This window comes from Choloepus didactylus, chromosome 2, assembly GCF_015220235.1.
Source record: "Choloepus didactylus isolate mChoDid1 chromosome 2, mChoDid1.pri, whole genome shotgun sequence".
Lineage (NCBI taxonomy): Eukaryota > Metazoa > Chordata > Mammalia > Pilosa > Megalonychidae > Choloepus > Choloepus didactylus.
In genome coordinates, this window is record NC_051308.1 from 31,574,152 (window position 1) to 31,594,852 (window position 20,701).

Below are 20,701 nucleotides of genomic sequence, written 5' to 3' on the forward strand. Positions count from 1 at the left end.
CACTTTATGGACTTAAGACTGTAACTGTGTAACCAAATAAACCCCCTTTATAAAAGCCGATCCATTTCTGGTGTTTTGCATGCTGGCAGCATTAGCAAACTGGAACACATGCTCTCCAAATATTTTCTCCCATTGGGTTGGCTGCCTCTTCACCTTTTTGACAAATTCATTTGAGGTACACAAGCTTTTAACTTTGATTGAGTCCCCATTTATCTATTTTTTCTTTTGTTGCTTATGCTTTGGGTATAAGGTCTGAGAAGGGACGTCCTAATACTAGGTCTTGAAGATGTTTCCCTACATTATCTTCTGGGAGATTTATGATACTGTCTATTTTTTACCTTTAAAAGTTTTTATTTCAGTTATAATATTAAGTCAACGGATTACAAGTATATCACAATTCTTTACTTACTTACATACTGTCATATTTTAAAGTTCTGGGTGCATTATTTTTACATTAAAATATAAGTTTTTTATTTTAAAAATTTAATTTTGTGTAAGCCAAAAAGGTAATTATAATTTCTCAGTCCAACTTACAATCATCCTCCAAAAGGTATTCTCTAGGCCTCTGAAATGTTTCTATTTGCAAACTCAATAGCAGAGTCAAGTAAAACATGACAAGTCACCTTTTATCCAAAGGGTTTTCAAAATTGAAAAATTTAAGCAATGAATAATACATTAATTATACCAGTCCTAACAACCCAATCCGCTATTGCTTTTCAACCTCCTGGTGACACTATTGGATAGGATGTTATAATCAAGTTGGTGAGATCCTTGGAAGAAATAGTGTCCTTTGGAGTACAAGACTGCATCAATTTTAGGTCCAATTCCTGGAAAGTTTTGGTAATCAATTTGGGATAATTGGGGTCCATGAGTTATCTCCTCTCATCATACCTCCAATACCAGTTATCTACAAAGAAGTAGGTCTTGTAGAGAAGTGGGTGAAAAACGGCTGCATCAATTTTTTTCACAGAGTCAGGGAAACCCAAAGAATATATGCTCTTGGGATAGTTTGGATGTGTTCTTAAATTGCTGACTAACCAGTACTTGTCATCTTTAAAAAGAAAAACTTCATTTCTAGCTCCAATTTCATAAGCAGCTTGAATACCAGATGGCAAAATTGGCCATAAGTTAGAAATTAAAATAACACTGATCTTAGGTGTCTCAGCATGCTTCCACTGGAAGAACCTGACTTTGAAGAAAAAGATTTTATTTCCAACTGTAGCAACAGCATCGAACCTCAAATTAGGGTCACAGATAGACAGTTCTGTACTGTCGGGATCTGGCTTGGGTTGGTGCTGTTCTGGGCCTCCATAGAGGAAACAAGTGCCATATATGTCATCAGTAGAGAGGCTAAAGGTATGGGGGTCAGTATAACTGTAGGTGGCAAACATTAAGGCCCTTGGGTCGTTGGAATGGTCAAGACCCAAAGCATGGCCAATCTCATGAACTGCAACACTTAAGTTGATGCCTCTGGAGATTTTAGTCCAGATTTCATCCTCATCAAAAGACGCATCTACGCCAACACCAGCTCCAGGTCCAAAAGCCTGGGCTAAAACTGCACTTTTTCCATCAAAAGGGTAGAAGTCTCCATGAGCTCCATGTGAAAAAGAGATCATAATGTCAGCCTCACCTGCATTAATCCTTCTGAATTTCAGGGGGGGTAGTCAAATCACTCCATGCTTGAAAAGCCTTCTGGATGGCGTAGTCAACATCTGTATATGCCAGGTCGGAGTGTAGTTGTTGATTCTGTAAGTGATATAACATTTCTTCTATACTGGCCACCATCTCATTGGCTTGAAATGATGAATGTCTGGCACTCCACATCAGAGCGTGTGCATCATTGCCAGAGTAGATGTGTCCAGTTGCCCAGTCATTTTTAACCCCAAGAACTGCTGCATTTCCTGGATTTTATTCTCCATGAGGTTCCCACTGGTTTTTTTGTCATTGAAAGGCTTTCCATGTAGAAGTCATAAAAGGCTCCCAAGTACCTTTGGGCAAACAACACATCATTGTCTTCTGCATTTATATCTCTGGTCAGAGGAACTGATTCATAAGCAGTAACTTGCAGGACCAGAATCAATAGAAGAACTTTCATTCTCAATTTCTCCCGAATGGTTTAACCCCATTTACTCTTTCCCATTTCAGGTACTGTTTCTTATATTGAGGTCTTTGATCCACTTTCGGTTAATTTTGGTACAGGGTGTGAGGTAGGGGTCCTCTTTTTATTCTTTTGCATATAGATATCCAGATCTCCAGCCCCATTTGTTGAAAAGACTGTTCTGTCCCACTTCAGTTGATTTGGGAGCCTTATCAAAAATCAGTCAACTGTCGATTTGATGGTCTATTTCCGAATTCTCAATTTGATTCCATTGATCAATATGTCTATCTTTGTGCCAATACCATGCTGTTTTGACTACTGTGGCTTTATAGTAAGCTTCAAAGTCAGGAAGTGTAAATCCTCCTGCTTCATTTTTCTTTTTTAGAATGTTTCTAGGAATTTGAGGCATCTTTCCCTTCCAAATAAATTTGATAACTAGCTTTTCCAGGTCTGCAAAGTAGGTTATTGGAATTTTGATTGTTATTGCGTTGAATCTGTAGATAGTCTGGACAGGATTGACATCTTAACAACATTTAGCCTTCCTATCCATGAAAACAGAATATCTGTCCATCTCTTTAGGTCCCCTTTTATTTCTTTTAGTAAAGTTATATAATTTTCTGTGTAGAAGTCTTTTGCATCCTTGGTTAAGTCTGTTCCTAGGTACTTGATTTTTTTAGTTGCTATTGTGAATGGAATCTTTTTCTTGAGTGTCTCTTCAGTTAGGCCATTTCGAGTGTATAGGAACATTACTGATTTCTGTACATTAATCTTGTATCCTGCCACTTTGTTGAATTTGATTATAAGCCCAAGAAACTGTGTCGTTGATTTCTCAGGGTTTTCCAAATATAAGATCATATCGTCTGCATATAATGACAGTTTTACTTCTTCATTTCCAATCTGGATGCCTTTTATTTCTTTGCCTTGCCACATTGTTCTGGCTAGAAATTCTAGCACAATGTTGAATAACAGTGGTGACAGCAGCCATCCTGTCTCATTCCTGATCTTAGAGGGAAGGCTATCAGTCTCTCCCCATTGAGTACTATGCTGGCTGTGGGTTTTTCATATATGACCTTCACCATATTGAGAAAATTTCCTTCAATTCCTACCTTTTGAAATGTTTTCATCAAAAAAAAGGATTTTGTCAAATGCTTTTTCAGCGTCTATTGAGATGATCATTTGATTTTTCCCTTTTGATTTGTTAATGTGTTGTTTACACTGGTTGATTTTCTTGTGTTGAACCACTCTTGCATGCCTGGAATGAACCCCACTTGGCCATGGTGTATGATTTTTTTAATGTGTCTTCAGATTCAGTTTGCAAGTATTTTGTTGAGAATTTTTGCATCTGTATTCATTAGGGAGATTGGCCTGTAGTCTTCCTTTTTTGTAGTATCTTTATCTGGTTTTAGTATTGAGTGATGTTGGCTTCGTAAAATGAGTTAGTTTGTGTTCCATTTTCTTCAATTTTTTGAAAGAGTTTGAACAGGAATGCTGTCAATTCTTTTTAGAAAGTTTGGTAAAACTCCCCTGTGAGGCCATCTGGCCCTGGGCTTTTATTTGTAGGAAGCTTTTTTTTTTTTTTTATCTTCATTTTATTGAGATATATTCACATACCACGCAGTCATACAAAACAAATCGTACATTTGATTGTTCACGGCACCATTACATAGTTGTACATTCATCACCTAAATCAATCTCTGACACCTTCATTAGCACACACACAAAAATAGTAAGAATAATAATTAAAGTGAAAAAGAGCAATTGAAGTAAAAAAGAACACTGGGTACCTTTGTATGTTTGTTTGTTTGTTTCCTTCCCCTATTTTTCTACTCATCCATCCATAAACTAGACAAAGTGGAGTGTGGTCCTTATGGTTTTCCCGATCCCATTGTCACCCCTCATAAGCTACATTTTTATACAATTGTCTTCGAGATTCATGGGCTCTGGGTTGTAGTTTGATTGTAGGAAGCTTTTTGATGACTGATTGGATCTCTTTACTTGTGATTGGTTTGTTGAGGTCTTCTGTTTCTTCTCTGGTCAGTCTAGGCTGTTCATGTGTTTCCGGGAAATTATCCATTTCCTCTAAATTGTCTAGTTTGTTGGTGTACAGTTATTAATAGTAACCTCTTATGATTTTTTAAATTTCTTTGGGATCTGCAGTAATGTCCACCCTCTCATTTATTATTTTCTTTATTTGAGTCTTCTCTCTTTTTGATTTTGTCCGTTTAGCTAGGGGGTTGTCAATCTTGTTGATCTCAAAGGACCAAAATTTGGTTTTATTTATTCTCTATATTGTTTTGTTGTTGTTGTTCTCCATATCACTTATTTCTGCTTCTTTTCATTTGAACTGAAGTTTAATAAAACAATACCAGTATATATATATACTATCAACAACTACATTATATAACATAGGTTTTTACTTGCTTTTCATATATTTCTGCTTTAATCCTTGTTATTTACTTCCCTTAGGATTAGTTTGCTGTTCATTTTCTATCTTCTTCAGTTGTTCCATTAGTTCTTTGGTTTTAGGTCTTTCTTCCTTTTTAATGTATGCATTTAGAGCTATAAATTTCCCCCTCAATACCACCTTCACTGCATCCCATAAGTTTTGGTATGCTGTGTTCTCATTTTCATCTGTCTCTAGATACTTAGCAATTTCTCTTGCAATTTCTTCTTTAACCCACTGATTGTTTAGGAATGTGGTGTTTAACCTCCAGATATTTGTGAATGTTCTAGATCTTTGATGGTTATTGACTTCTAGTTGCATTCCATTCTGGTCAGAGAACATGCTTTGAATAACTTCAATCTTTTTTTAATTTATAGAGGCTTGTTTTATGCCCCAGCATGTGATCTATCCTGGAGAAAGTTCCATGAGCACTAGAGAAGAATCTATATCCTGGTAATTTGGGATGGAATGCTCTGTATATGTCTGTTGAGTCTAATTTGGTTATCACATTGTTTAGGTTCTCAATATCCTTATTGGTCCTCTGTCTGGTTGATCTGTCTATAGGACAAGGTGGTGTGTTGTAGCCTCCCATGATTACTGTGGAAACAAATATTGCTTCCTTCAGTTTTGCCAATGTTTGTCAATGTTTGTAGCAACCTGATTGGGTGCATAAACATTTACGACTGTTATTTCTTCTTGGTGAGTTGTCCCTTTTATTAGTATAAGGTGCCCTTCTTTGTCTCTCATGACATCCTTGCATTTAAAGTCTATTTTATCTGAGAGTAATATTGCTACCCAGGCTTTCTTTTGGCTGTAGCTTGCGTGGAATATTCTTTTCCATCCTTTCACTTTCAATCTCTTTGTGTCGCTGGGTCTAAAATGAGTCTCTTGCAAACAGCATACTGATGGTTCATATTTTTTAATCCATTCTGCCAATCTGTATCTTTTAATTGGGGAGTTTAATCCATTCACATTCAGTGTTATTACTGTGATGGCAGTTCTGGAAACAGCCATCTTATCCTTTAGTTTTTAGTTGTCAGATCTATTTTTCCCTTGCTCACCTTACTTAAGTTACCCTTACCATTTCAAAATTTCTTATTTTTTTCACAATTCATTCTTTTGTGCTTTCACATTCCATCGTTCTGTGCCCTTCTCCAGATCTATCTCTCCTATCTTTTTTTCTCAGCTGGTAGAGCTCCCTTTAGTGTTTCTTGTAGGGCAGGTCTCTTCTATACAAATTCTCTTAGCATTTGTGAAAATTTTAAGCTCTCCCTCAATTTTGAAGGAGAGCTTTGCTGGATAAAGAATTCTTGTAGAGCAATTTTTCTCTTTTAGAATTTTAAATATGTCATACCACTGCCTTCTTTCCTCCATGGTGCCTGCTGAGTAGTCAGTACTTAATCTTATGTTGTTTTCCTTGTATATGGTGAATTGCTTCTCCCTTGCTGCTTTCAGAACTTTCTCCTTCTCTTCAGCATTTGACAATCTGATCAGAATATGTCTTGGAGTGGGTTTATTCGGATTTATTCTATTTGAAGTTTGTCGAACATCTTTGATTTGCATATTTATGTTGTTCAGAAGGGTTGTGAAGTTTTCCCCAACAATGTCTCCGAATACTCTTCTTCGTCCTTCACTCTTCTCTTCACCTTCTGGAACACCAGTGATTCTTCTATTTGTGCACTTCCATTTCAAAATTTTTTATTTTTTTCACCATTCATTCTTTTGTGCTTTCACATTCCATCGTTCTGTCTTCAAGGCCCCTAATTCGTTCCTCTACCTCTTCAAATCTGCTGTTAAGTGTCTCAAGAATATTTTTAATTTGATCAACAATATCTTTTATTCCCATAAGATCCACTATTTTTTTTATTTACTCTTGCAAATTCCTCTTTATGCTCTTCTAGGGTCTTCTTCGTGTCCTTTATATCCTGAGCCATGATACTGATGTTTGTGTGTACTTCTTTGATTAATTGCTCCAAGTTCTGTGTCTCTTCTGGCTTTTTAATTTGGATGTTTGGGTTATCTGTATCTTCTGGTTTCTTCATATGCTTTATAATTTTCTGTTGTTTTTGGCCTCTTGGCATTTGCTTATTTGATAGGGTTCTTTTAGGATCTGCACGATTATTTGAACATTAATCTATAATTTGGCAGAGCTACAGCTTGGTAGAGTGTACTTTCTCTGATCTAAAAGCAAATGGCGCTCTTTAGCCACCTTTTCCTCTCAAGCCAGTTCACCTTCAATTTCATCTATGCACTGAGAGGGGGCCCAAACCATGTGAAAATCCAACCAGTGCACCAATTTTCTATGTGTACTGGGGACTGCCATCCCTGTGGGTAGGGAGTGTGCCCTGCACAGTTTGGCAGGTAGTCTGCTCCAGGACACAGTGGTCCTGCCGTTCCCTGGGATGCGAGTGGAGTACTCTGGGGATGCAGAGCTGCACTCTCATCATCCAGTTCAAATGCTCCACAGTCCCTATCTGCCATGCACCCAAGATTCCCTGGGATTGAGCAAGGGCTCCTGGTACTTCCGTGTGGCATCCTCGCCTCTAGGTTATGCACACCATGGGCTTCCACAGAGGAAGAGTGGATGCCGTCATGAGCCCACTGAATCCCCAGTTCCCTCAAGGAAGCTCTCAGCTGCAGGGCTGTGAAGGGTCATCTCCCCAGCCAACTGCAAAGATGGCTGCACAGAGCATGGAAAGCTGCCCCCTTCCGCGCTTCTCTGCTGCTGCAACTGCCGGTCCCTGGCATGGGGGCTCTTGGCCATGGGTCTGTGAAGGGTTAACACCTGAGCCAAGTGCTGAGGAGGGTGCCCGTGGCATAGAAGACTGCTCCCCTCTGCGTTTGTCAACCGGCTTCACAACCCGCTCCCCAGCAGCATTCTGGACCGAACACTCACCAGTCTTGAACACAGTAGCTCAGTTTCTCAAAGTACATATTCACTATGAGTGCAGAAGTCTCTGCCCAGCTGGTAGAACCCTGGAACTACTGTTCTGGAGTGCTTCCTGTCCTTTATCTAGTGTTTTCCACAGAGGAGAGTTTTGCCCTATCTCTCCTAATCCGCTGTCTCCCCAGAACTTTTGACTATTCTTTTTAAAAGTAGTATCTAGGACAAGAACCTAAGATGGCAGCTAGGTGAGACAGGGCAAAAGAAAATTCCGTGAAAAATACTAGATAAAAGCCAGAAAGTGACCCAGAACACCAGTTCCAGCGACATACCAGCCGGACAAGGTCTGCTAAATCCACAGGGACCATGCATTTGGTGAAACCAGGAGTCTGCATTCTGAAACGAGCGAGTGAGCTGGCTGAAAGTCTGGCAGCCGCACTGCGGTGTGGGGAAACCACGGGTTGGCGTTTGGAGATGGACTAGCTCTTTAAAAAAAAAAAAAAAAAAAAAAAAAACCCGGGAGCAGCTGCAGATACAGCAGTGAGAACCGCACAGTGAAGCACAGCAGGAGCGGGCTGTGCCAACACCTCGGTGTCTGGTGTGAAGGATAGCCCATCCCACACCTGCTGCTGATTGTCTTGGGGCTAGGGGGACAGAGGGGAGCCAAAAGGAGAAAGAAACGGCACCCCTTGCAGCCATCTCCCCAGCGGGCTGGGGACGCTCCTGCCCGGGGCCGGAACTACAGCCCAAAGCTGCGCCAAGGGTGCCAGTGTGACAGGGAGTGTTTCCTGCAGCACCGCGCACACACCACAATATCGGCCGTGGACAGTGGCCTTTAGTGCACTCACAGCTAATTGTCCTGGAGCTGGGAAAATTGTCCTGGAGCTGGGAAGGCAGAGCTGTGCAAAAAGGGGGAAATTAACACGCCCCATTCAGCCATCTTTACAGCAGTCTGGGAACACCCCTGCATGGCCTGGCAGCCCAGGGCTTCCCTGGAGGGCCGGCATGCACTTGTGAGGTGGAACAGCCTTCCCTCAGCAGAGGTCCTGGAAGAGCACAGCTGAGAAGGGGAACCCACTCAGAAATCCCAGGGACCCTACACCAATACCAAGGACTTGTGGGTCAGCGGCAGAGAAAATCTGTGGCAAGACTGAAATGAAGGCTTAGACTCTTGCAACAGCCTTAAATCTCTGGGAACACCTGGGAGGTTTGATAACTAAAGCTGCCCTGCCTCCCTAACCACCCAGACACACGCCCCACATTCAGGGCGGACAGCACCAACAGCACACCCAAACTTAGTGCACCAATTGGACCCCACAAGAACCAGACCCCCACACACCACAAAGACAAAGTTGGGGAGAACTGACAAGGGGAACAGTTGACTCGCAGACGCCATCTGCTGGTTAGTTAGAGAAAGTGTACGCCACCAAGCTCATAGACCTGACAAATTAGAGATAGGTATTTTTTAAATCCTGAAAGAAATCTATCAAGTAAAGCAAATATCAAGAGGCCAAAAACAACAGAAAATCTTAAAGCATATGATAAAACCAGACGATATGAAGAACCCAAACCCAAACACCCAAATTAAAAGATCAGAAGAGACACAGTACTTAGCACAATTTATCAAAGAACTAAAGACAAACAATGAGAGCATGGCACAGGATATAAAGGACATGAAGAAGAACATGGCACAGGATACAAAGGACATAAACAAGACCCTAGAAGAGCATAAAGAAGTAATTGCAAGAGTAATTAAAAAAATAGAAGATCCTACGGAAATTAAAGAAACTGCTGGCTAAATTAAAAAGACTCTGGATACTCATAATACAAGATTAGAGGAAGATGAACAACAACTCAGCCTCCTCTAGGACCACAGAACAGAAAACGAAAAAACAAAAGAAAGAATGGGGAAAAAAATTGAAAAAATCGAAATGGATCTCAGGGATATGACAGATAAAAGAAAACGTCCAAATTTATGACTCATTGGTGTCTCAGAAGGGGAAGAGAGGGGTAAAAGTCTAGAAAGAGTATTCAAAGAAATTGTTGGGGAAAACTTCCCCAACCTTATACACAATATAAATACACAAAGCATAAATGCCCAGGGAACTCCAAATAGAATAAATCCAAATAAACCCACTCCAAGACATATTCTGATCAGACTCTCAAATACTGAAGAGAAGGAGCAAGTTCTGAAAGCAGCAAGAGAAAAGCAATTCACCACATACAAAGGAAACAACATAAGACTAAGTAGTGACTACTCAGCGGCCACCATGGAGGTGAGAAGGCAGTGGCATGACATATTTAAAATTCTGAGAGAGAAAAATTTCCAACCAAGAATACTTTATCCAGCAAAACTCTCATTCTAAATTCCAGGGAAAGAGTAAATTTTTCACAAACAAATGCTGAGAGATTTTGCTAATAAAAGACCTGCCCTACTTCAGATACTAAAGGGAGCCCTACTGACAGAGAAACAAAGAAAGGAGAGAGAGAGAGAAAGAGAAATTTAACAGACATATTTAGAACATTACATCCCAAATCACCAGGACACACATTCTTCTCTAGTGATCACAGATCTTTCTCCAGAACAGAACATATGCTGGGACATAAAACGAGCCTCAGTAAATTAAAAAAAAAAATTGAGTTTATTCAAAGCACATTCTCTGACCACAATGGAATACAAATAGAAGTCAATAACCATCAGGGACTTAGAAAATTCACAAACACCTGGAGGGTAAAAATGAGGGGGAGATGAAAACATTCCCGGATAATCAGAAGTTGAGGGACTTCATCACCAGTAGATTAGTCCTATAAGAAATGCTAAAGGGAATTGAGCAGATGGAAAGGAAGGGACACTAAACAATTGACTGAAACCACATGAAGAAATAAAGATTTCCAGTGAAGATTACATGGTAAATATAAATACCAATACTACTGTATTTTTTATTTTAACTCCACTATTTACTTCCTACAGGATCTAAAATACATAAACTGTAATGATAAATCAGTGGTTTTGCACTCAATATGTAATTTTTGACAAGAACTACACAAAGGTGGGGGAATAGAGGAGTACAGGAACATAGTTTATGTGTCCTATTGAAGTTAAGTTGGTATCAAAGAAAAACAAGATTGTTATAGATTTAAGAGGTTAAATTTAAGCCCCACAGTAAACACAAAGAAAGTATCAAAGAATATGACCATAGAGATGAAAAGTAGAGTAGGGGTTATGAGAAGTGGGGAGAGGGGCAATGGGGAGTTAAGAAATGAATGTAGGGTTTCTGTTTGGAGTGAAGGGAAATTTCTAGTAATGGATGGTGGGAAGGTGATGGCATTGCAATATTCGAAATGTGATTATTCCCACTAATGAAATGCTAGGGAGGGGTTGGAATGGGAAGATTTAGGTTGTATATATGTTCCCACAATCGAGAAAACAAAAAAGTCTAAATAGATAATGACAATAAAATGCTAAGGATGATCCTGGATGGGATCTGAGGATGGAGGACAGGAGGCTCAAAGGGACACAGTTGGGACATAAGGGAAAAAAAAAGGAAATATAGAAGGTAGCTTTGTATCAATGTTGAATTTCTTGAACTTCTTAGCTGCGCTTAATGGGACTGCCTAAAAGAATGTTCTTGTTCTTGGGAAATGTATATGTGAATTATATTGTTTGTTCAAGGATGTGTGCAGCTTGCTCTCATATGTTCAGAAGACAGAGCAATAGATGATGGATGATAGGGAGGGAGGGAGGCAGGGAAAGAGAAATGGTGGTGGGACAGGATGTTCAAGTTGGTGGATTGGGGTATCGGGGAGGGGGGTCGGGGTATGCTGGAGTTCTGTGTATAGGGTTTGTATTGTTCTTGCAACTGTTCCTGTAAGTTTGAATTTATTTCAAAATAAATTTTTTTTTAAAAAGTGATATCTAAACAATTATTGGCAGTAAAATGTCATTCTAACTATAGAATGAGAAAATATAGGTGTCAAACTTGTTTTTTTAAACTCCAACATGTACACAGGATTCCAACAGTTAAAGCAGAAGTCAGCAACTCTCCAAGGTTAATGACAGGGAGAGTGGAAACAGGAAAAGGAGACAGAGGGTATTGTTGCCTGCAGGTCATTCTTCCCTTGGCTTTCCATTACTTCCCTTTTCTCCCTCTCCCTTCCCCAGACCCCTTTCAAAGAAGTTGCTATTATAGAGGCAAGTCAGTCAAGTAGCAGCAAGGGTACCAGATAGGATCTGAGCCTCAGAGCCAGGATTGGTCAGAGAGAACTAAGGAAACCGGTCCTACAGGTACTACTAAGAAGAATTAAGGTGCTGCCCTTGGTACTTTTGAGAAAGATGGTCAAATCCTCAACTACACTCTTACAATGATTTACAGCATATTAAAATTTTTTACTTTGAAGCAATAGCTTGAATTGATTTTATTCACACTTAAAACAAAAGTCGTAAGTTATCTAGATTTCACTTTATTCTGTGACAGCTGATACAGAAAAAACACACAGAAAGATAATGCTAGTATAGGATCCTAAAGCTATTTGAAAAAAAAAACTATATCAATAACTTAATAGTGAGGTTCATCCTAATTAATATGGGCATTTTATCTGTAATTGTACATCTAGAGTATACATTGCACTGTACATTTTTAAATCTCTTGCTAATTCTTATGGAGCACTTCCTATCAACTACACTCTTCTAAAAAAATGCACATGTACTACCATTACTCCTGTTTCACAAACCCAGAGACTGAGACTTCGGAGGTTAAATCACTTACCCAACATCACAAAGATAGTAAATGTCAGACTCAGATTCAAACACAAGTAATCTGGCTCCATAATTCATGTTCAACCAGCATTTCTCAAACATTAATACACATGCAAATTATCTAGAGCTCTTGTTAAGATGCAGCCTCTGATTAAGCTGGTTTAGGTTAGGACTGAGATTTGACATTTCTAAAAGCTGCTAGTTACTCCAATGCTGCTGGTTCACAATCACACTTTCAGTAACAAAATTCTAAACCATCTTGCTCTGCTGCTTAACTAACCACTAAGAAGATAATTATATTTAACTTTAGAACTTACTGACCTGAGCAAAAGGTCAGGTCCTAAATTCAAGAACTAGACAATGTTGCTGTTTTCAAGTTTCAGTTTACAATGAAGTTCAAGACCCACCTAAAATATACTTGATTTGCAGAATGTCCTTTTCTCTACTCAAAAGACAAAAACATTTTTCCTTCTCCTCATGCAAATACACAGAAGAAAAACAATTCTACTTTTTTTTGGCACACAACAGCTTTTCAACTTGGTATCTGACTGAATAATACACATAAAAACAAGACACATCATCATTAGGACACAAAACTTTTGACTATTCAATTCTTAATTATGGCACAAAAAAGCTGCAAAAGACAGCTTGTTTCTGGATTACTCCAGCTCAGAAACTTTTTAAAGGAGAATTACTAAAAGAAATTGTTCCAACTAGTCATGCTTCTCTATTAAAAACAACATGCTTTACGCCCTTGCATTTAAAGACATCTCTGATGTGACATGAAACCGACTTGCTTGTTGGAATTTAGACCAACATTAAAATATGGTTAATTCCTAGTGTATGTAAACTACATTTCTCTTTCTCAAAATCAAACTGTTTCTAAAAATTATCTTGCACAGTCCCTTTTAAGAACTATTAAAAATTTTCTTTTGCACTCTATTTTTCCTCCTTATGTGATCCTTGAACAGATGTAATCAGGAATTTATTAAGCTTTGAAAATAAAAAATCATTCTTATTGAAACAAAATCAATCATAATAGCTTTCTCCAAAAAATACCAAACCTTTAAAAAAAAACCCACGTTCTAAAATCACCTCTTAAAATTACCATATTCTAATATATTTTTTTTTAATCTAGAAAAACTACTTTAAAGGAAAGAGTAGAAGGAAACTATTATTTATGGCATACCTACAGTTGGTAGGCAAACCTGGGTTAAATCTGATTCTGACCCTTAGTGTCTCTGACATACTAAACATACTGGCATACTGTGCCATAGCTCTTTTTTTGCATATAGTAAATACTCATTTACACAGTAGTTATTACCACAGAACCCTTTAAATAAAAGAGAAAATTAAAGCTAATAGAATTAATGCAACTTGTTGAAGGTCACATATAGTCAAGTTAGCTGATTACAGCATTTTATTCAAGACACCAAAATTCTGCTGCAGGAAAGAGGCCAGATCTTTCAAAAATAGTAGCAGCTTTGGGGTTCTAGGGAAAGCAGACAATTTTTATAGGTATAAAAAGTAAGTTAGTTTGACTCCTATTGACTGGTCCAGGGTTTGTTCCTCTTACAGGGGTGGATTTAGGGCAAGTGGGCTTTATTTTGTATTGGGTCAAACTTAATGAACTATGGGCTTGATTGGCTATCTAGGTTGGCTGCTGTGGTGGTTTGAAGCTGCATGAACCCCAGAAAAACATGTTCTAAAATTTAATCACTTCCTGTGGGTGTGAACCCACTGTAAGTAGGACCTTTTGATGGGGCTACTTCAGTTAAGGAGGTGTGGCCCACTTCTTGACCAAAAGGGGGATGTGAAAGGAAATGAAATAAGTTTCAGTGGCAGAGAGATTCCAAAAGGAGCTGAGAGATCACTCTGGTGATCCACTCCGGTGGGCACTCTTACATACAACATAGACACCCCTTTTTAGGTTCTAATGAATTGGAATAGCTAGCAGTAAATACCTGAAACTATCAAACTACAACCCAGAACCCATGAATCTCGAAGACAATTGTATAAAAATGCAGTTTATGAGGGGTGACAATGTGATTGGGAAAGCCATAAGGACCACACTCCACTTTGTCCAGTGTATGGATGGATGAGTAGAAAAATGGGGGGGAGGGGAGGAACCCAGTGTTCTTTTTTACTTTAATTGTTCTTTTTCACTTTAATTTTTATTCTTATTATTTTGATGTGTGTGGTAACAAAAATGTTCAAAAATTAATTTTGGTGATGAACACACAACTATATAATGGTACTGTGAACAACTGAATGTACACTTTGTATGACTGCATGGTATGTGAATATATCTCAATAAAAATGAATTTAAAAAAAAAAGGTGTGGCCCACCTTGATCAGGATGATAGTTAATCCTATTACTGGAGTCCTTTATAAGCGGAGTAAAATTCAGATAGAGAAAGACACAAGAAGCAAGAGGCTAGCCCTGGATGGAACCAGAAGAGAAGGGAGAGACCAGGAGATGCCACCATCTGACACGTGACAGAGGAGCCAAGGAATACCAGCAGTCAGCCCTAGAATGCCACAGTCTTCGGGAAGAAAGCATTGCCTTGATGACACCTTGATTTGGACTTTTTCCCAGCCTCAAACCATAAGCAAATAAATTCCCACTGTTTAACCCAACCCATTTCATGGTATTTGCTTGAGCAGCCAAGGAAACTATAACAGCTGATTCGGTGGGGATTTTAAATTGCAAAAGATATCAAGAGAAAATTCAAGAGGGAGTTCAAAGAGTACTGAAGTAGGGAACAGGTTTGTTTTTGTTTTTTTTGCTCTGAGGGATCCCCAGGGCTTTCTCTATATAATTTTATCACATAACAACTGGAAAAACTGGCATTTGAATCCAACTCCATCTGACTCCAAATCCCAGAATTTCTACACCAAGCAATATATTGTCTTCCTAATGGGGAGTCACTGATTGCTTAACTGAGATAACAATATTCTCCATACATTCAGAATAGATCTTTAATTTAAAGAAACCTATGCATTCTTGTACTGCAGTACAAAAGCCACCTACATCAAGACACCTACACTATTGGTACTAAAAAAAAACAATTATCAATATCAACAAATCAGAAAAAAATATAAAAGTCAATCTCTGTGTGCCAGTTTGAATGTATTTGTGTCCCCCAAACGCCATTATCTTTGATGTACTCTTGTGTGGGCAGACGTTATCAGTGTTGATTAGATTTCTTTTAGAGTTTCTTCGGAGATGTGCCCCACCCAGCTGTGGGTGATGACTCTGATTCGATAATTCCCATGGAGGTGTTCCTCCGCCCATTTGGGGTGGGTCTAAGTTGATCAGTGGAGCCATATAAATGAGCTGACATAACAGGAGGAACTCAGTGCAGCTGTGATGTTTTGAAGAGGAGCTACAGACAAGAGGGACAATTTGAAGAAAGCACAGGAGCTACAGATGAGAGAAAGTTTGAAGACAGCCGTTGAAAGCATACTCTTGTTCCAGAGAAGCTGAGAGAGGACAAATATTCCAAGTGCAACTAAGAGTGACATTTTTGAGGAACTGCAGCCTAGAGAGGAATGTTCTGGGAGAACACCACTTTGAAACCAGAACTTTGGAGCAGACACCAGCCACGTGCCTTCCCAGCTAACAGAGGTTTTCCAGACACCGTTGGCCAACCTCCAGTGAAGGTATCCAATTGCTGATGTGTTACCTTGGACACTTTATGGCCTTAAGACCATAACTGTGTAACCAAATAAACCCCCTTTTATAAAAGTCAATCCATCTCTGGTGTTTTGCATTCTGGCAGCATTAGCAAACTAGAACACTCTGTTAACCTAAGAAATTCACATGTAGCCAATGAAAAAGATAGATGACCGAGATTAGCTGCTTAAGCCCTCCCACTTTTTCATTCAAACCTCTACTGAATACTTACCATGAGAACATGGTGCCATACCCAGTTATATTTTACCAAACATTATGACAAGGATTAAAACCAAAGTCTAGGACAATTTCATACAAAAAAAATAAACTAACCTAAACTAAACTAAGAGTATCAAATAACTGATGCTTTAATAATAAGAGATTTCATTTAATTGCATCTCAAGACATTCACCTAAAAGTACAGCTAAATACTAAGGATATTCTATAAAAGCATCAGTGGATGAGAAAGCATGTGTCTATGTACATGCACATCTGTCCCCTACTCTGGAGGCAGTACAGGGTCATGGTTCATAGCTGGTTCTTGGGGACAGAAAGAACTGAGTTCAGTTCTTGCTGGTGGTTCAGAACTTCTGAGGGGGGACAGAGCCCTGGAGGGTCTCATTCCACTATCTTGATCCCATTTAACACACTTTTATTGAGGGTATACCTTGCCATCTGGCATTATGCTAGGCACCATGGAGGAGATACAAAACTGCATTTTATGTGCCTAGCATGTGTCAAGACCAGAGCAGGGATTTGTGTCTGCTTTATTCACTGAATATCTAGAACAGAGACTGGCGTGTAAAAGGCTTATAATAAATATTTATTAAATGAATAAATTAGTGTTGTGTGGGCCAGAAACTACCCTCCCTAACCCTTGCTTCAATTCCACCTTCTTGAGTATTCACATTTTTAAGCATGCCTAAAAGAAAAGTCCAAGTCTCTTTCCTTTATTTTTAATAAGTTAGAATCAAGATCCTGAGACTTCATAAGAGACTTTCTGTCACACATGTTTAAAGTGCTTTTCCCTCATGTACTCATCATCAACCAGCTTCAACAACTATCAACACATTTTTTACTCTATTAAAATGTTTCAAAAAACCTTAGCAAAGTGAGATTATAAGCACCTATCTATTCAAGTAGACCTCTTAGCTTCTATTCTAAGAGAAGGGGGGTGGGTAGAATTATGTCCTCTGATAACAATGGTGGCTCTCTCATCAGTCTCTTACAAGATGGCATTGCACATCAAAAATAAATTTTACCAGCCACAAGCATTCAGGAAAAACATAACAATACACACACACCTATTCCCTGATAGTTTGGGCCTTTTTGATAGAAGGAAAGCAATGAAATCCAAGCAATTTTTTTTAAAAGATCTATTTATATCTCTACTTAAAAACAGCTGATGGGAAAAGAGTGCCTGACATAAATTATGGATATAATAAATCTGCCTCCAAATACCTTCAGTTCAATATACCATCTTCTTTCTGGTGAACTAAAAAAAATTCCATAACTTCTATCATCAAAGTGATTGTCAGGTTGCCATAACAGGTGACATACTGGATCAGTTCAGGACATATAATCTTTACACTAATGGTGTTACCCAAGGACATTTTTTGTAAAGCCATGACAGTCCCCTTCACTGACGCAATCCTCGATGCCACAGATGCATTTTAGGCCTTTCTTATCAACCCTATAAATTAATTCATCATGTGTCTTTATCCTCAATTTCTCCGTAGCCATAAGCATCCATGTGGCATAAGCTGGTATGTTATCCCCCAGATTTTCAGCTATGTTGGCTCATAGAAGCCACCCCATCCAGATCAGGACAAAGTAAAGCCCTCTCTGTCACCTCAGATTAGCAGCCGAGGTGAGCTCTCCAGAACCCTCACTCAGAGGCACCAGTACCCATGTCCTTTCATACACACACATTGGAGGATATACAGCTACTCAATCTCAGTAAAGCACTTTTTTTCAAAAAAGTAACCCAGCCTCTGAACTAACATGCAAATAATTTTGGCCAATAAAATTGAGGTAACAAATTCCATGTTTTTATAAACACAGTAACTTAAGAGCTAGTTAGAAACAATTAATGCTCCAATTTCAGATACAAGGAAATCAGGTATTTCCCAGTCAGGGAAAATGTCCAGTAAGAACCTGGAAAACCACTACTCAAGGACAGAGAGGGAAACAATGCACCACAGTCAAGGATGGACCAGGAAGCTCTAGGAATTCCAAAAATATTTCATGCAAGCTACAGCCAAAAGAAAGCAGGTGTAGCAATATTAATCTCAGATAAAATAGACTTCAAATGCAGGGATGTTTTGAGAGACAAAGAAGGCCACTACGTACTAATAAAAGGGGCAATTCAGCAAGAAGAAATAACAATCGTAAATGTCTATGCACCCAACCAAGGTGCCACAAAATACATGAGAGAAACACTGGAAAAACTAAAGGAAGCAATTGATGTTTCCACAATAATTGTGGGAGACTTCAACACATCACTCTCTCCTATAGATAGATCAACCAGACAGAAGACCAATAAGGAAATTGAAAACCTAAACAATCTGATAAATGAATTAGATTTAACAGACATATACAGGACATTACATCCCAAATCACCAGGAAACACATACTTTTCTAGTGCTCATGGAACTTTCTCCAGAATGGATCATATGCTGGGACATAAAACAAGCCTCAATAAATTTAAAAAGATTGAAATTCTTCAAAGCACATTCTCTGACCACAATGGAATACAATTAGAAGTCAATAACCATCAGAGACTTAGAAAATTCACAAATACCTGGAGGTTAAACAACACACTCCTAAACAATCAGTGGGTTAAAGAAGAAATAGCAAGAGAAATTGCTAAATATACAGAGACGAATGAAAATGAGAACACAACATACCAAAACCTATGGGATGCAGCAAAAGCAGTGCTAAGGGGAAATTTATAGCACTAAATGCATATATCAAAAAGGAAGAAAGAGCCAAAATCAAAGAACTAATGGATCAACTGAAGAAGCTAGAAAATGAACAGCAAACCAATCCTAAACCAAGTAGAAGAAAAGAAATAACAAGGATTAAAGCAGAAATAAATGACATAGAGAACAAAAAAACAATAGAGAGGATAAATATCACCAAAAGTTGGTTCTTTGAGAAGATCAACAAGATTGACAAGCCCCTAACTAGACTGACAAAATCAAAAAGAGAGAAGACCCATATAAACAAAATAATGAATGAAAAAGGTGACATAACTGCAGATCCTGAAGAAATTAAAAAAATTATAAGAGGATACTATGAACAACTGTATGGCAACAAACTGGATAATGTAGAGGAAATGGACAATTTCCTGGAAACATATGAACAACCTAGACTGACCAGAGAAGAAATAGAAGACCTCAACCAACCCATCACAAGCAAAGAGATCCAATCAGTCATCAAAAACCTTCCCACAAATAAATGCCCAGGGCCAGATGGCTTCACAGGGGAATTCTACCAAACTTTCCAGAAAGAACTGACACCAATCTTACTCAAACTCTTTCAAAACATTGAAGAAAATGGAACACTACCTAACTCATTTTATGAAGCTAACATCAATCTAATACCAAAACCAGGCAAAGATGCTACAAAAAAGGAAAACTACCGGCCAATCTCCATAATGAATATAGATGCAAAAATCCTCAACAAAATACTTGCAAATCGAATCCAAAGACACATTAAAAAAATCATACACCATGACCAAGTGGGGTTTATTCCAGGCATGCAAGAATGGTTCAACATAAGAAAATCAATCAATGTATTACAACACATTAACAAGTCAAAAGGGAAAAATCAATTGATCATCTCAATAGATGCTGAAAAAGCATTTGACAAAATCCAACATCCCTTTTTGATAAAAACACTTCACAAGGTAGGAATTGAAGGAAACTTCCTCAACATGATAAAGAGCATATATGAAAAACCCACAGCCAGCATAGTACTCAATGGTGAGAGACTGAAAGCCTTCCCTCTAAGATCAGGAACAAGACAAGGATGCCCGCTGTCACCACTGTTATTCAACATTGTGCTGGAAGTGCTAGCCAGGGCAATCCGGCAAGACAAAGAAATAAAAGGCATCCAAATTGGAAACGAAGAAGTAAAACTCTCATTGTTTGCAGACGATATGATCTTATATCTAGAAAACCCTGAGAAATCGACGATACAGCTACTAGAGCTAATAAACAAATTTAGCAAAGTAGCGGGATACAAGGTTAATGCACATAAGTCAGTAATGTTTCTATATGCTAGAAATGAACAAACAAGAAAAAGATACCATTTTCAATAGCAACTAAAAAAATCAAGTACCTAGGAATAAACTTAACCAAAGATGTAAAAGACCTATACAAAGAAAACTACATAACTCTACTAAAAGAAATAGAAGGGGACCTTAAAAGATGGAAAAATATTCCATGTTCATGGATAGGAAGGCTAAATGTCATTAAGATGTCAATTCTACCCAAACTCATCTACAGATTCAATGCAATCCCAATCAAAATTCCAACAACCTACTTTGCAGACTTGGAAAAGCTAGTTATCAAATTTATTTGGAAAGGGAAGATGCCTCGAATTGCTAAAGACACTCTAAAAAAGAAAAACGAAGTGGGAGGACTTACACTCCCTGACTTTGAAGCTTATTATAAAGCCACAGTTGCCAAAACAGCATGGTACTGGCACAAAGATAGACATATAGATCAATGGAATCGAATTGAGAATTCGGAGATAGACCCTCAGATCTATGGCTGACTGATCTTTGATAAGGCCCCCAAAGTCACTGAACTGAGCCATAATGGTCTTTTCAA

At 38.5% G+C, this 20,701-nt stretch overlaps 1 protein-coding gene and 1 pseudogene across 1 annotated transcript in view; both read right to left on the bottom strand.

Moving 5' to 3' along the window:
• Positions 1–20,701, bottom strand: part of SMYD3 (SET and MYND domain containing 3) — an 839,570-nt gene that overhangs the window by 779,574 nt on the left and 39,295 nt on the right. The window lies entirely within an intron of this gene.
• LOC119523737 lies at positions 691–2,202 on the bottom strand (annotated as a pseudogene).